The sequence below is a fragment of the Pararge aegeria genome, chromosome 3 (assembly GCF_905163445.1).
Source record: "Pararge aegeria chromosome 3, ilParAegt1.1, whole genome shotgun sequence".
NCBI classification, from domain to species: Eukaryota; Metazoa; Arthropoda; class Insecta; order Lepidoptera; family Nymphalidae; genus Pararge; species Pararge aegeria.
The window spans coordinates 3,191,186-3,205,690 of record NC_053182.1 but is presented as its reverse complement, the minus strand read 5'-3'; the positions used below and the strand labels follow the sequence as shown (position 1 = coordinate 3,205,690).

Genomic DNA, 14,505 nt, shown 5'->3' with positions numbered 1-14,505 from the left:
TACTATAAGGTGTGCCTATTATACGAGTATTTGAAGAGTTCCTTCTTTTTTTTCAGGGTCCCTCCAATAGATCTTTACCAAATTAAATCATATAGACCACCTCTTAGATATGACATACCAAACAAAACAAGCCTGAGTCCAAAGCCGTGGGTTCGATTCCCACTGCTGGAAAATGTTTCTGAGATGAACCTGAATGTTTTTCAGTGTCTGGCTGTTTATCTGTATTTTTTAAGTATTTATGTATATTATACATAAAATTATTCATCAGTCATCGTAGTACCCATAACACAAGCTACGCTTTTTTTGGGGCTAGATGGCTATGTGTGTATTGTCGAAATACATTCATTTATCTATTTAGAATAAAAAAATAACATCAAATCCACAACAAAGAAATGACTAGCTCTAACTGTCATCAAAACAATAACGAGCATCAATAACGCCTATCTCAATTCTCGAACTTCTAACAGTTTTTATGTACATCGCAATACGTCAGCCTCCCTTACGCGAATACTTTGTCTATTTCCTGAACGAATTCGTTCACCAAATCGCTTCCGATGGGGAGCCAGAGACTGGGGGCGCCATTGTTTGTGATATTTCGACCAGAAATTATTGAGTTAAATTTGCCCGGAACCAATTCGCGAGATGTAAGGATATAAGCCGACCGCTTTGTCCATTATTCGTTTCATCTTTATTGTTGAGAAATTTCGGGGGAAAAAACACTTTTATTGGAATACTGTTTTTTTCTTTGAAGGTATTCGTGTATTGCACTTTTGTTGTTCGGGAATCGGTTCCCCTAGAATGAGATCGCGATCTCAACAACTTACTTGGAAGTTTCCGTATTCTAACATCGGAAAACGGAATCCTAATAAGAAAATGTTCTTTGTTTTTACAATTGTAAAATTCAATTATGATAAAACCATTCAGAAAATATCATAAATTTCTTGCGTTGCTATTTTATTTAATAAAGGTATTCGTATATATTCACTAGAGTTATTTGGGACTCAGTATCTCTAACGATTGAAACATTTTGCAAACTTTGGCCTTTTTCGGAAGTTTTTTGTCCAACACAGAAATTTGGGAATCGACCCCACGAACGCGCCATCAGTAGTCGAACATGCTAGCTACTGGATCGTTGTGGCAGCTTTAATATTATTTAAATATATTTTAAAGTACTTTTAAACCGGGCTTTAATATATTGAAATACTTATAATACGAAGCATGAAGCGGTGATTGCCCAGATCGACATCACTTTCGGGGGGCCGAGTTCAATTCCCACACGCACCACTAATTATCCCAAGTTATGTGCATTTTGAAGTAGGTAATTAAAATAGCACTTGCTTCAACGGTGAAGGAAAGCATCGTGAGGAACCTGCATGCCTGAGAGTTCTCGATAATGTTTTCATTGGTGTATTGAGTCCGGCAATTCGCACTGGACCAGCGTGGTGTACTACGGCCTTAACACCTTCTCATTGTGGAAGGAGACCGTGTCCTTTAGTGGGCCGGTAACGGGTTGATATGATGATAATGACCCATTATGCCAGCCGCCTATCTATTTAACTGAGTTATTTGCAGATCCATCTCATCAACGGTTCATGTTCAATCTTCTAAATAGAAAAAGTAGCGTCACCAAACCGGGCCAAGCGGTACGATACCGATCGAACGCCAATACTCTAATACCGGTAATGGAGGCTGACATGGGATCCCGCTAGGGTTGACACGCTTAAACTTTCATATTTGAAACTAATATAAAAATAATATCTTTAATTCTACTTCCTAAGTAAAACATAATCAACCAATAAATTTAATTTCTAAGGAAAGTGTATATTAATAGTCAATTGCCCGACTTTAGGATACAAGAAAAGATACAATTAATTAATTAAATTTGTTCGAAACTAAAGATGAATTTTTAAATAATTATTAGGCGCAAATGTACATTCCTGCACATTCTCGAATGAATTTTACGTTTAAGAAATTTTTTTTAAATTTAAAAGCTGTAATATTTGTCTGAAACCCCTTAAGAAGCAGAAAAAGCGATGATCCAGATATATTTTGTTATAACGTAACCTTTCTTTGCATTCATACAAGTGATTGAATCCATATTAATTATAGTAATTATTCCTACGTTAGTATTACGCCAGGCAAATTTAAATAAGTGGCGTAATTTTTCGATCAATGCTTCTTATGTTTCTTCAAAACGAAATCTGCAAGGTGCAAGGACTCTACACACCTTTAAGAACATTATGAAGAATTATTAGGCATGCAGGTAACCTCACAATGTGTTGCCTTTACCGTTGAAGCAAGTGATATTTTAATTGTTTAAAACGCACATTACTTACAAAAGTTAGAAGTGCGTGCTGGGATTCGAACTCGCCCCCCGAATGTGAAGTCCAATTCCTACCCACTGGGCTATAAGAATTAAAAAAGGTGGCAACCCTAGCCATAGTTCGATTTTCCGAATCGTTTGCGCCTTGCCACGGCAGATAACAAGAAATGTCGCGACTATCGCTTTATGTGCATCGAAAATTGCCGCGGGCCGCTCTCTACCCGCCACCACCTCCGGGGACTGCCAACATTGGCTCCGATCTGTATCAGATTGCCCCGACATCAGGATAATGCTTATAACAAGAAACTATTGGGAAATTGGCGCGATACTCAAATCTATTTCAAAGCATTAACGTAGGTGTAACTAAGTAGATTTATTTGGATTTAGCAGTAATCAGTATCAACATGTTGTGCTAGTGAATAAAAATTAAACGTAATATGGTGAATACATATCTGTAAATATATACGAAATAATACGAAAATACACACATCGCCATAGCCCCAAAGTTAGGGTAGCTTATGTTATGGGTACTAAGATGACTGATAAATATTTTTATGAATAATAGACATAAAAACATATAAAAGACAAACAAACACCCAGACACAATTAAATATTCATGTACGTCTAACACACATTTTCCAGTGGCAGGAATCGAACCTACAGCCTTTGAAGGAAGCAGGGTCGCTGCCCACTGCGCCAGTCGGCACGCCGCAACGGCCGAAAAAGAAAACTTCTCCGTTATAATTTTTTTTTTGGTTACGTTCTGGTTTTCGGTCTTTGGCTAGTTACCACAATACCGGCAGATAAGTGCCGCTAAGTGATTTAGCGTTCCCGTATGAAATCGCTCAGAATCTGATAATAAAAAAATACATATAAGGATGCAGTCATATATTTATTGATCATAAAAAAAATTCGTACCTAATGTTTTGGAGTTTTGCAAGAATTGGTCCATGCGTTATAACACGGTTTATAGAGTAAAAACAGAGATTTCAAAAATCGAAGTCGCGGGAATCTACTTGGATATTATAAGGTTGATCGCACATTGCCGCATGACATACTTTCTGATGAGATAGCATCCAAGCGCCCGTGTCATCGATAAAATTTGATATTGACACTGTTTTAAAAATGATATTGAGCGTAAATAATTGTTCCAACTCGATAACCCCGTACAGGAGATGACTCTCACAGTATATACTTTGGGAAGATGGTCCTTACATTTTCGCTGAAGTGTATTTGGGAAACGGTCGAGGACTCTTCATTTCTTTTTGTAAATTTAATCAAAAATGGTTGGAGCGACGGCGTGATGCTCCGCTTTTCGCTTACATACCGCGAAAGCTTGTTAAACTTATACAAAAAATGGGAGCCGAAAATGGCTGGTGAAAATATATAAAAGCGTTTTTTTTAAATATATTACAGTTTTTAAAGTATGTTTACAATCTTTCTGGTTTCTTGAAGTAAGTTTTTATTTTATTTTACTTTGCTCTTAAATAGATCCCACGAAAATTAAGTTAACTATGGTTTAGTTATTTTTTTTTTTGTAGGAGGTGGAAAAATGTAAGGTGTAGTTTTTATTATAGTCTAATTAATTTTGTGGCAAAACTTGTATGAAATACCGTCTTTAACTAAGAATAAAGAAGTTTAAAAAAAAATCCAAAGAAACTTTATTTTGTAAGAAATTTTTGTTTTGTACACGTATTTTAAAAACAATAATGGCGGTTCGATTCCCGCGTATATTTTTCAGCGTCTGTGTGTTTATCTATATATTCGTACCCATAACAGAAGCTACGCTTAATAGTTGGGGCTAGATGACAATATGTGCATTGTCGCAGTATATAAAAAAAAAATATATATATATATATATATATATATATAAATAGTCACATATATATATACAGTATATCTAAACTTATTTTATTGAGGTTAGTGCACACTAGGATTATAGCTAATAAATAGTCACATATATATATACAGTACATCTAAACTTATTTTATTGAGGTTAGTGCCCACTAGGATTATAGCTATAGTTTGTATTAATTAAAGTTTCCGTTATGATATAAATATATATATATTATATATACATATATATATTAATGTCATAACGGAAACTTCGTGCTACAAATACCAAGTTACAACAGTAATTAACTGAATGGAATTGAATCTAGGACCTCAGGGATATCAGTCCGAGCATCTAAACCATTAAGATACTGAGGTTAGTGCATACTAGGATTGTAGCAATAGTTTGTATTAATTAAAGTGGTAATCTTACCAGAGGGATTGTCACACGTCCAACAGGATTTTCATCACTGCGTAATCTGAAACAATGAATTATTGGATATAAGCAGGCGTTACTTTGCGGAATTCCATTTTATAATGAATATTATGCATAATTTGCTAAACTACCGCGTAAGGCAGGAGAATCTGTATATTGTAATTTCTCTGATCTTCGGCAATGTATTCTTTAAGCAAGATTCTCTTCGACACCGGAGCAGACGATGTTGACTTTACAATGAGCATTAAACACTTAACAGTTATTAACTTAAAACTCTCGAAGATTTAAAAATTAAACCCATGACACAAGCTAGGCTTACTTTGGGGCTAGACGGCGATGTGTGTCTTGTCGTAGTATATTTATTTAAAAGTCAAAGTAAAAAATATCTTTATTCAAGTAAGCCCATTGGTGTCACTTTTGATGCGTATATTAAATGAGAAGCACACGATATTGAGAAGATGGCGATAACCATATTCGTAAATTTAAAACTATCCTGGGATAGATAGATAATTAGTGATCCAAACGCGTCCTGGTCTAAGAAGAAGCCCACAACAAACTTAGCCGAGTGTTTTTGTTATCACCATCTCTCATTGTCATTCAAAAAAAGAGAAGAGAAAACTGGTTAGAGCAATAATTTACACCCAAGCTTCTTTATTGATTACCTAGTCCTTTATACCATAAAATAACTTCTCTATAAGCTTACATTTAATACAAACTTTGAACTTTTTAAGAGACATCTCCAAGTTTATTGTAGAATTGTATGCATATATTGTATTTTTTTTAAAGAATTAATTAATTTATGTTCGCAAATGAATTGTTTACGAGCGAGAAAAACTATTTGAATGAACTAGCAGTAGATATATTGACGTGACAACGTCTTATAAATTGGTTTGCCGGGTGACACTTCAAGAAACTGCGTTACGCTCCGCTCACGTTATGCGCTCACAATGAGAGCGAGTGAGAGGCACGCGTCCCTTCCACTCGGGCATGGTTAGCCCGCCTAAGAGCGAGAGAGACAGACATAAAAAGTGAAAGGCACGCGTCCCTTTGTAGTAAACGCTGTTTCATTGTACGCAAATGTATTGCAAGTTATTGTATGTATATTTGTATATAAATACGTATGTATGTGTAAAGGTAAAAATAAAATTTTGTTAATATGAAATTCAGTGCGAGATTCTTTGTATAAATTAATGTTTTAAATATAATTCTTTGTTTAAATAAATGTTTTAAATTGTTACTATTATTTCATCCTTCTTCCTACTATACGAATGAATATTCACATTAAAATTATTTTACCACTCAAAGTCGTTGTCCGACTTCACAGGCAACCAATTTTTTACGTTTATAAATAGGTAGGTTTCGAAACTTCAGAACGTTTTCCTGCAACTGCGGCGCGGCGGGCGCCTTCACTTTGTTTGCTCGCTGTCTGCGGTGGCCACTTTCGCTTCAAACCAGCTTTATGAGGACATATGATTATATGCAACTATGCGACTGCTCCGCACCGCATCGGCCTCGTTTACTGCTCTACATTGTAAGACCTTTTTATCCCAACTAATAACATAAATGCGTACCTACGCGAGTTGGTTTGTTATACTTTCACGCCTTAACTGCTCAGCCAAACACTATGGCATAGACGATAACAGAAGTATAGACAAGGACATAGGGTAATTAAGACATTAACCTTCCTCGATAAATGGGCTATCCAACACTGAAAGAATTTTTCAAATCGGATCAGTAGTTTCTGAGTTCATCGCGTTCAAGTAAACAAACAAATAAACAAACTCTTCAGCTTTATATATTCGTATAGGATAAAAAAATGCCATGCGTTTATCGTTTAATGTCGCATCAACGCGTCGCGTCGTCTTCATTTTAGAACGCCTTGTTAGCCTCCCACTAAGCACAATTGCCCTATCTCACTTTTCTATAACAATACTGCAACGTACGCGTGGGAATGCGAAGCGATTTCGAATCATCTAGATTACATTGCCTTGTTACAGAGGACGCATAATGAGTTTCGCAGTGCGTCGCAACAGCCAACTATTTAAAAGGTGACAAAGCGGAATCGGGCCCCATTTTAGTAAAGACGCGTACATCTCGATAGCGAAAACTATAAGACGATCGCACAATACCTGCTCCAGTGAACCGTTCACAAATTTTATGTTCTAAAACAAAATAAGTCAACAAAGTAAATAGGCAACTTTTTTGTGTCTAAGTATGGTAGAAAATAATCTCTTTTGTTAAGAAGCAACGATAAGCATTGTCTTTTAACAATAAAGATGAAAAAGTGGCTGGGTTACTAATAGTGGCTGGTTAGTGGTTGTGCAGGCACTCGTAGACAGCCAGGTAATGGACTGGGTTTACTTGGTTTGGTTTGATTTATAATCAATATTGTATAAAAAAAAAAAATCTTTACGGGGTAAGTTGTAACACCCATAAATTTTTTATGAAAGCCGTCTCTACAAATAAATCGTTGCGTGTTTGGTTAAAAATTTATTTGATATCGAAAGTTTAATAGTTATTTATTGGAATAGTACTGTTAGATTTCATAAATAAGAAACAAATAAGATTTCATAGCCAAGAAACGAAACATTGTACAACTAGCTCGCTTCCCCACTTCCCCGGAGGAGCTCTAACGCAAAAAGCTACACTATTTCAAAAAAATATGAACTCTTTTCTTTTTTAAAATCGCAAGTTATGAATAGACACATAAAATATACTTAAAAAAAACTCCAGCACGACTTAAGTTTTAAATTGAATTAAATACTGCAAGTCTAGACATCTAATTTGATATAACGATCTGCATATTCCGTCTTAAAATAAGATGAGCGTGTCTACAGCCTTACATAAGCAGGCGATTACGAAGATGATATCATTTTTATGTGTCAGCATTTCAATGGCCTTTGAATTACATATTTAGGTACGCAATAAAAGTCGTCTCGATCTAGCCTTAATGTCATCACGAACTATATGATAGTACAATGGTAGGAGCGGGACGCTGGGACGTGATTCTGGAGATGGTGGACCGAGATTTGCGATAACTAGGACTATTATGGGCCTATAGAAAGTATTGCGGGCCTGAATTCGTGTCGCTATTATTATTAGGTTCTGTATTGTATTTAGAAGGAAAATCAGTAAATACGAGTACAAAAAAAAACATTGGTGGAAATATATAACTGCGTATAAATGCTTTTATTGCTGTGTGGGTCTAGTAGTTAAAATGTTATTTTTTTTTTAATATATTCGAAATTCAAATTCAAATTTTCTTTATTCATGTAGGCCTATCACAGGCATTTATGAAGCGTTCATACATAAATGTTTACATAATTGGTAGGGGATGGCGATAACTTCGTTCGCCAACTTAAACCTAAAGCTACGAGGGTTCCAAACGCGCCCTGGTCTAAGAAGAGCCCACAACAAACTAAGCCGGGTAAAATTTTTTTTTTTGTTATCACCATCTCACAGTAAATTTATATTCAGCTATGAAGCTAGAGCAATTCACACCCAAGCTATCAAGCTATCGTTTAAGTAATCCTTAATATTATAATAGGATTTTTATGTAAGCTTACGTTTTATATAAAATTGAACTTATTGAGAGTTTATAGACAAGTGCTTGTCACACCTGATGTTAAGCGATGATACAGCCTAAGATAGGAGGGGGATGCCTAGAAGATGCCTATTCACTTTTGATTTTAAGGTTCCAGATTATAGGTATCGGGGAAGACGGAAGATGGGAGGACATTCCAGGCCTTAGCGGTGCGGAGTGGAAGATGCAAAACGCTTCGTACGTACGTGTTGATGGTATTTCAACAACTTAACGGTGCAGATTCATTTACGGATCACTTGATCCAAGAATCACTGAGTTTGTGTTACCTATTGGACTCTTTTCTATTTTTAATATTCAGCACCATTCAGAAGTTAGGAAATTGGTTTGTCCATCCCCATGACTCGATAAGTTATACCTAGCACGCGATACTAATCGTCAAAGCCTACCTTTTCTTTTATTTATTCCACTACAATAACACCTAGTGGTAAGCGATGATGCAGTCTGATATGGTAGCGTGCTAACCTGTAAGCGATGTGGCAGTTACATAAGAAAATAATAATAATAAATATACTACGACAATACACACATCGCCATCTAGCCCCAAAGTAAGCGGTAGATTGGTAACTAACAACGGCCGAAGCCTCCCTAGACCAGACAAAGACACCACAAATGTCCAATTTGTCAAACGCTCACCACTGCAGAAAAAAAAACAAAAGAAGACAGTTCTTCATTTTGAAGAGACGATGAGGATCATCATCATATCAACCTATTACCGGCCCACCACAGGGCACAGGTCTCCTCCCACAATGAGAAGGCGTTAAGGCTGCAGTCCACAACGCTGGCCCAGTGAGGATTGGTGGACTTCACACACCTTTGAGAACATTATGGAGAACTCTTAGGTATGCAGTTTTCCTCACGATGTTTTCCTACACCGTTAAGCAAGTTATATTTTAATTGCATAAAACGCACATAGCTTAGAAAAGTGAAGGGTGCGTGCTGAGATTCGAGCTCGCCTCCCCAAAAGTGAAGTTGAGACCCACTGGGCGTAAGGATAAAACTCTAAATTCAAATAAAAAAAAAAAATTATTCTCTCCTATAAGACCCATGCCCGGATGTGGGACTCTTATGATGCCTAAAAAATATAATGAGTATGAACGACGAATGAATGACAAGAGGAAGTGTGATGTAGAGATATTCCGAAAAATATAAAGAGTATAATGAATGACTGAATGAATAACAAGATGTGGTTCTCCGGCCAGTACATTTCTATTTTGAGTGTTAAATTTATTTTCCACAACCTGCCCAAGCAATTTTCCTTTTAATTAACAAACGCGCCTAAAGAAATTTCACTTCAAAAAATATAAACGCAAAAATAATTATAAGATTCTAGAAACTAATTTGAATATTTTTATAACAATACAATTTTGGTGCGTGGCTAAACAGTTTCATTATTTCCAGTAACGTAACTAAATAAATATCGCTAGTTCTCACTACCAATAACATTTCAAAATATTATTGTTAGTCATAGAGTCGGTTTCAAATAAGGAACTCTGTACCTCCAAATTAAAATGGGCTTAAAGGCAGTCGTTTTAAAGTAGCAAATGCTGCCCTTTTGATTTTCAGTAAACAAACGCTCTGCCAGAAGCCCTATCTGTAGAATTGACGGCAAATTAAAGTTCAGTATACAATAAATAACATCCATTTTACAGTGTTGTTCAAGTATTTCGATACTAGAAAACGTCTACTCGATTGCGAGCGTGCGAAACTTGTACTAAAGGTACTTTATAGGTATATTATTTAGGCGTTTTAATAAACAAATTCGTGTTCATCAAAATAAACTCATCACGCTATGCCCATTCGAACCCCCCTTGTTTACCAAAAATTAAATGACTAATATATTTACGAGTCGTTTGCAGTTAGTTATCCGTGAAATTGGTGTTGCCATCTGCATGTTGATTGCAGGCAATCACCGCAAACGGCGTTGGCAACACTGAGTCACCTGTTGGGGGAATTAGAAAAATCCCTCGAGGTCCATTCTGTAGTGCGACTTTGGCTGCGAATCTATTCTATTAGAAGTAGTAGTAGATAATAAAATTTAATAGTAGATCTTTGTGGCAGAGCGCATCCTTTTCATTTTATGCGTTGCGTATAACGTTTTTTATCCACGTTTCTGATACGTGCCGTTAAGATGTGGAACGCCCTCCCGGCAACTGTGTTTCCTGCCACGTATAATTTGAGTACCTTCAAGGCTAGAGTGAATAGGCTTTTTCTAGGCAAGCGTGCTCCAACCTAGACCTCATCATTGCTTTCTAACGGGCATGATTGTCGTCAAACGCTGGCCTATCGTTAATAAAAAAAAAAAATGCTATTTAAGTAGTAGGTAGGTTTTTTGTGATAGCGCTCGATTGAAAAAGTTTTATCGTCATCCTTATTTATGCGGCCAAGCAGCATTGTTGTGTTCTGTTCTCAAGGGCATATTTTCAGGGTAATTACAGGCGTTTGAGGCTTTGCAACTTTGCATGCCCTGTGAGGTGTAGCTCTGTTTATAAGCGATGGTTTTTCACTAAACATCTCCTTACAAAAAAAAGTATCTGCGTATTTTTCGGCAAATCGAATTTTAACCTCGCTTACTTCAGGGCTAGATGGCGCTGTGTGTATTGTCGTAGCATATTAATTTGTTTCTTTATTATTTATTTATTATAGAGAAAAACAATAGGTATTAACTTCGTAATGCAAAATGTAACGTTACGTGTAGGAATTGATTGTGATTTTGTCACTTGGCAACACATGAAATTTCTAGCTATCAGATGACACTTAGAGAATCACATCATCTGTTGATTATAAACCTACCCTAAGTTGTATCAACACCCCTATTCGAGGTAATGTGCAATGCCGTGCATTATCTAGACATTTAAGAAGTTTATCAAAGTAGCAAGTCAAAAAAGAGGATTAAATATCTAATGATAGTCGTAAATAACCAATATTGCAGCCATCAGAAACTAAACTTCGCGATCCCGGATAAATCCCGGTCAATCCTATCTCGGGATCCGGGCCGGACACGGGACTAATGTCGCGGCCGCCCGGACAAATAGTCCGTTGGATTAGCGACGCCTTGATTAACTAAGCCAAGTGGCGTTGTTTACTCTTGTTTTGTTATGCACCCCTGGTACTTTGAATTTGGTTTAACTGTGTGTGTTTTACTAATGACGTAAAAACAAACCTCTCTTTGCTCGACTGCGGCGCGAAGGGGTTTTGTACTCCACACTATTATAATTGTTACCTTGGTTTTTATCAGTGTTTGAAAAGCGTGTCATAGCATGCACAGACTCAGTAAATGGAAGTCTTAATCAAGATATACCTACTGTTCATTTTATTTGCGTAACTCTTTCCAATGTACAGTGTGCTGAGTGCGAGATTTCATCTATTCAATCGTGTAAAAGCTAACTATGATTTGTATGGCGTCAAAGAGCGCCATCTAGGGTCCAGAGATGGCGTTCTTCCAACGCCATACAAATCATAGTTAACTTTTACGCGATCGAATAGATGAATAATCTCGCATTCTGCACACAGGCGTGTATTTTAACATGCGATAGCGTAAACAGTGCCTATATGATTTGTTGTAATTTTTGTAAAGTTCCGTTATCTATCTCCGAAAATATTCAAAAGATTTATATGAAATTTAAATGGGAACATTTCGAAATAATTTGGTGAGACTTTGGGATCTTAAGGTGATGAAATGGCGAACCCCGATACGGTAAACGCAGCGTAGGTCAGTCCCAACGAGGTGGTCAGACGGCATATTCAGGCGGGTCACTGGAAGCAGTTGGAGAGAAGTGAATTTTGGGCTCCCTACAAAAGATAGGTCTTTTTTTTTCTAGCAGTGGACGTCAATCGGTTGAATGATGATTATCATCATTTCATCAACCCATTACCGGCCCACTACACAGCACGGGTTTCCACCCACAGTGAGAAGGGGTTAAGGCCATAGTCCACCGCGCCGGCCCAGTGCGGATTGGTGGACTCCACACACCTTTGAGTACATTATGTAGAACTCTCAGGCATGCAGGTTTCCTCACAAGGTTGTTTCCTTCACCGTTGATGCAAGTTATTTGATTAATCGAAACGCACATAACTTACAAAAGTTACAGGTACGTGGTAAGATTCAAACTCGGGCACCCGAAAGCGAAGTCGAGCTCCTACCCAAAGCGCTATCACCGCTTCATATTCAATGATGATTATAATGATGATATTGAAACAAACCCCTATCGATTTAAAAAATAAATGCAATTCTTTCTAAGTATATATATTCTTTTTTGAAGTCGGTCAGAATTACGCAAATATTTTGAAGAAAAAATATTGGGACAAACGTTGACTAAACATTGGTGTTCATTGTCAGTAGACCAAGTTCAACAAACAACATTCAAAGAGCTTCAGAAAGCTTGCAAGCACACAAATTACAAGCTCACCCCCTTAAAACGTCTCTATAACAGTAATTGGTATTAGTTACTCTTCATAAGGACCCGACGGAAGTATGTAATCTGGTATACGGGCCGTTTGATGGCCGAATTAAATGAATGGAACACTGGGGACGAGCGATAGGTCCTGTGGGTCAGTACAATCCCACAGCTAATAAGATTCGTCCACTTTCTGCGTACTACAAATGTTTTGAGTAAGTTAATTGACGGCCGATTGACGCAGTGGGCAGCGACCCTGCTTTCTGAGTGCAAGGCTGTTTCTTCCCACAGCTAGTAAATATTTGTGTGATGAACATACATGCTTTTAGTTTTAGTTAATTCTTCACAACATGCATCTTTTACAATGTAAGAAATAAACGATTTTTTTTATTATTTTTTATTTTATTGGCTGAGTGTTTATCTGTATATTAGAAGAATTTATATAACATTATTCATAAAAGATTCATTAGTTATCTTTGTACCCAAACTTAGTACATAAGCTACGTTTACTTTGGGGCTAGGTGTGTATTGTCGTAGTATATTCATTTTCATTTATTATTAAGTTATTTAATTTGGTTCTTTTCGTATCGCTTTAAATATAATATATAGTTGAAAGTCGACCAATTTTGTAGGGAAAGTAACCAGCTAACGAATAAAACATGTCTTTTTGGTCCGCTAAAAGTAACCAAAAGATGATTTTATTTTTATTATTATTAATAACTATGTCTTGCCCGGCACTTCATCTGGTTTTATTTTAGGTATTAAGAATCCCAAAGTAACTCTTTATTTTCCAGCGATAATATAGGATACATTTTATGATGGGTGAAAACTGTTTATATGCGAAATTTTATCAAGATGAGTAAAACAGTCATGCCATTCATAAATAATAGTAAATAAATAAATATACTACGAAAATACACACATTAGCTTAGCTTGTGTTATGGATACTAAGATGACTGATAAACACACAGACACTGAAAAAAATTCATGTTCATCACACAAACATTTTCCAGTTGTGGGAATCGAACCCACTGCCTTGGACTCAGAAAGCAGGGTCGCTGCCCACTGCGCCAGTTGGCTGTCAGCATAGCCATGCATATGTTTGTTGTAAATACTCGATTTGTCAAATTGTCCTACTGCATAAACACTCATGTTCAATACCTCTTGTCATTGCCCTAGAGTAATTAAATCGGTTCTTAAACCAACGGTATTATGCGCATGAAGAAATACCATTTGAATTTTATTGCCATTATGAATCATATCATATCTGCGATACGTGTAACATGGACGTAAAAACAGACATACACATGTCGAAACATTCCAATGCTACCTGGGAATCGAATCCAGGAAATCCGCCGCGGCGAAGCGAATACCGTTACAGTCTAGCCACGACCTCAGCGCTAGGAACGGGGAGATTGTGTAGACAGTGAGCAGTAAAATGAAATGAAGGGTGGTTAAAAAAAAAAAAAAATGTGTTAATTGTGTCTCATTTACAACGGGTTCTTATAATCTAAGGAACGGTAACAACTGTTTTAGTTAAAAACTGTTATAGCTATTAACGCCCACCTCTGGTTTGCTTTTGCTCTGGTGGTAGAATCACTACAAACAGACAGACTTGACGTTTCAAAAGTGCTTATATTAGGCCTACTTGAAATAAATGAATTTTGAATTTTGAATTTTTAGATACAAAATGATTGATGATTATGATTCCTTGTAAGTTAATTTTAACTTAACATACAACTGTCAAAATTATTATAAAATTTACTGTAGAGGATGATGGATGATTTTTTTCACTTGAATTAGTAGTCATTTTCGAGTATCGTGACACTAATTTTATAGTAATACTAGGTGTTGCCCGCGACTTCGTCTGCGTTTCATTTTGTTTTGTGATGTGGCATTAAATTTAATTGTATTC

The 14,505-nt window shown here is 36.5% G+C and overlaps 1 protein-coding gene across 1 annotated transcript in view; it reads right to left on the bottom strand.

Moving 5' to 3' along the window:
• Nucleotides 1–14,505, bottom strand: part of LOC120637078 (leucine-rich repeats and immunoglobulin-like domains protein 1) — a 471,378-nt gene that overhangs the window by 340,889 nt on the left and 115,984 nt on the right. The window contains exon 3 of the mRNA XM_039908697.1: nt 4,590–4,635. The gene's annotated coding sequence lies outside the window, so the exon portion shown is untranslated. The remainder of the gene's footprint in view (nt 1–4,589; nt 4,636–14,505) is intronic.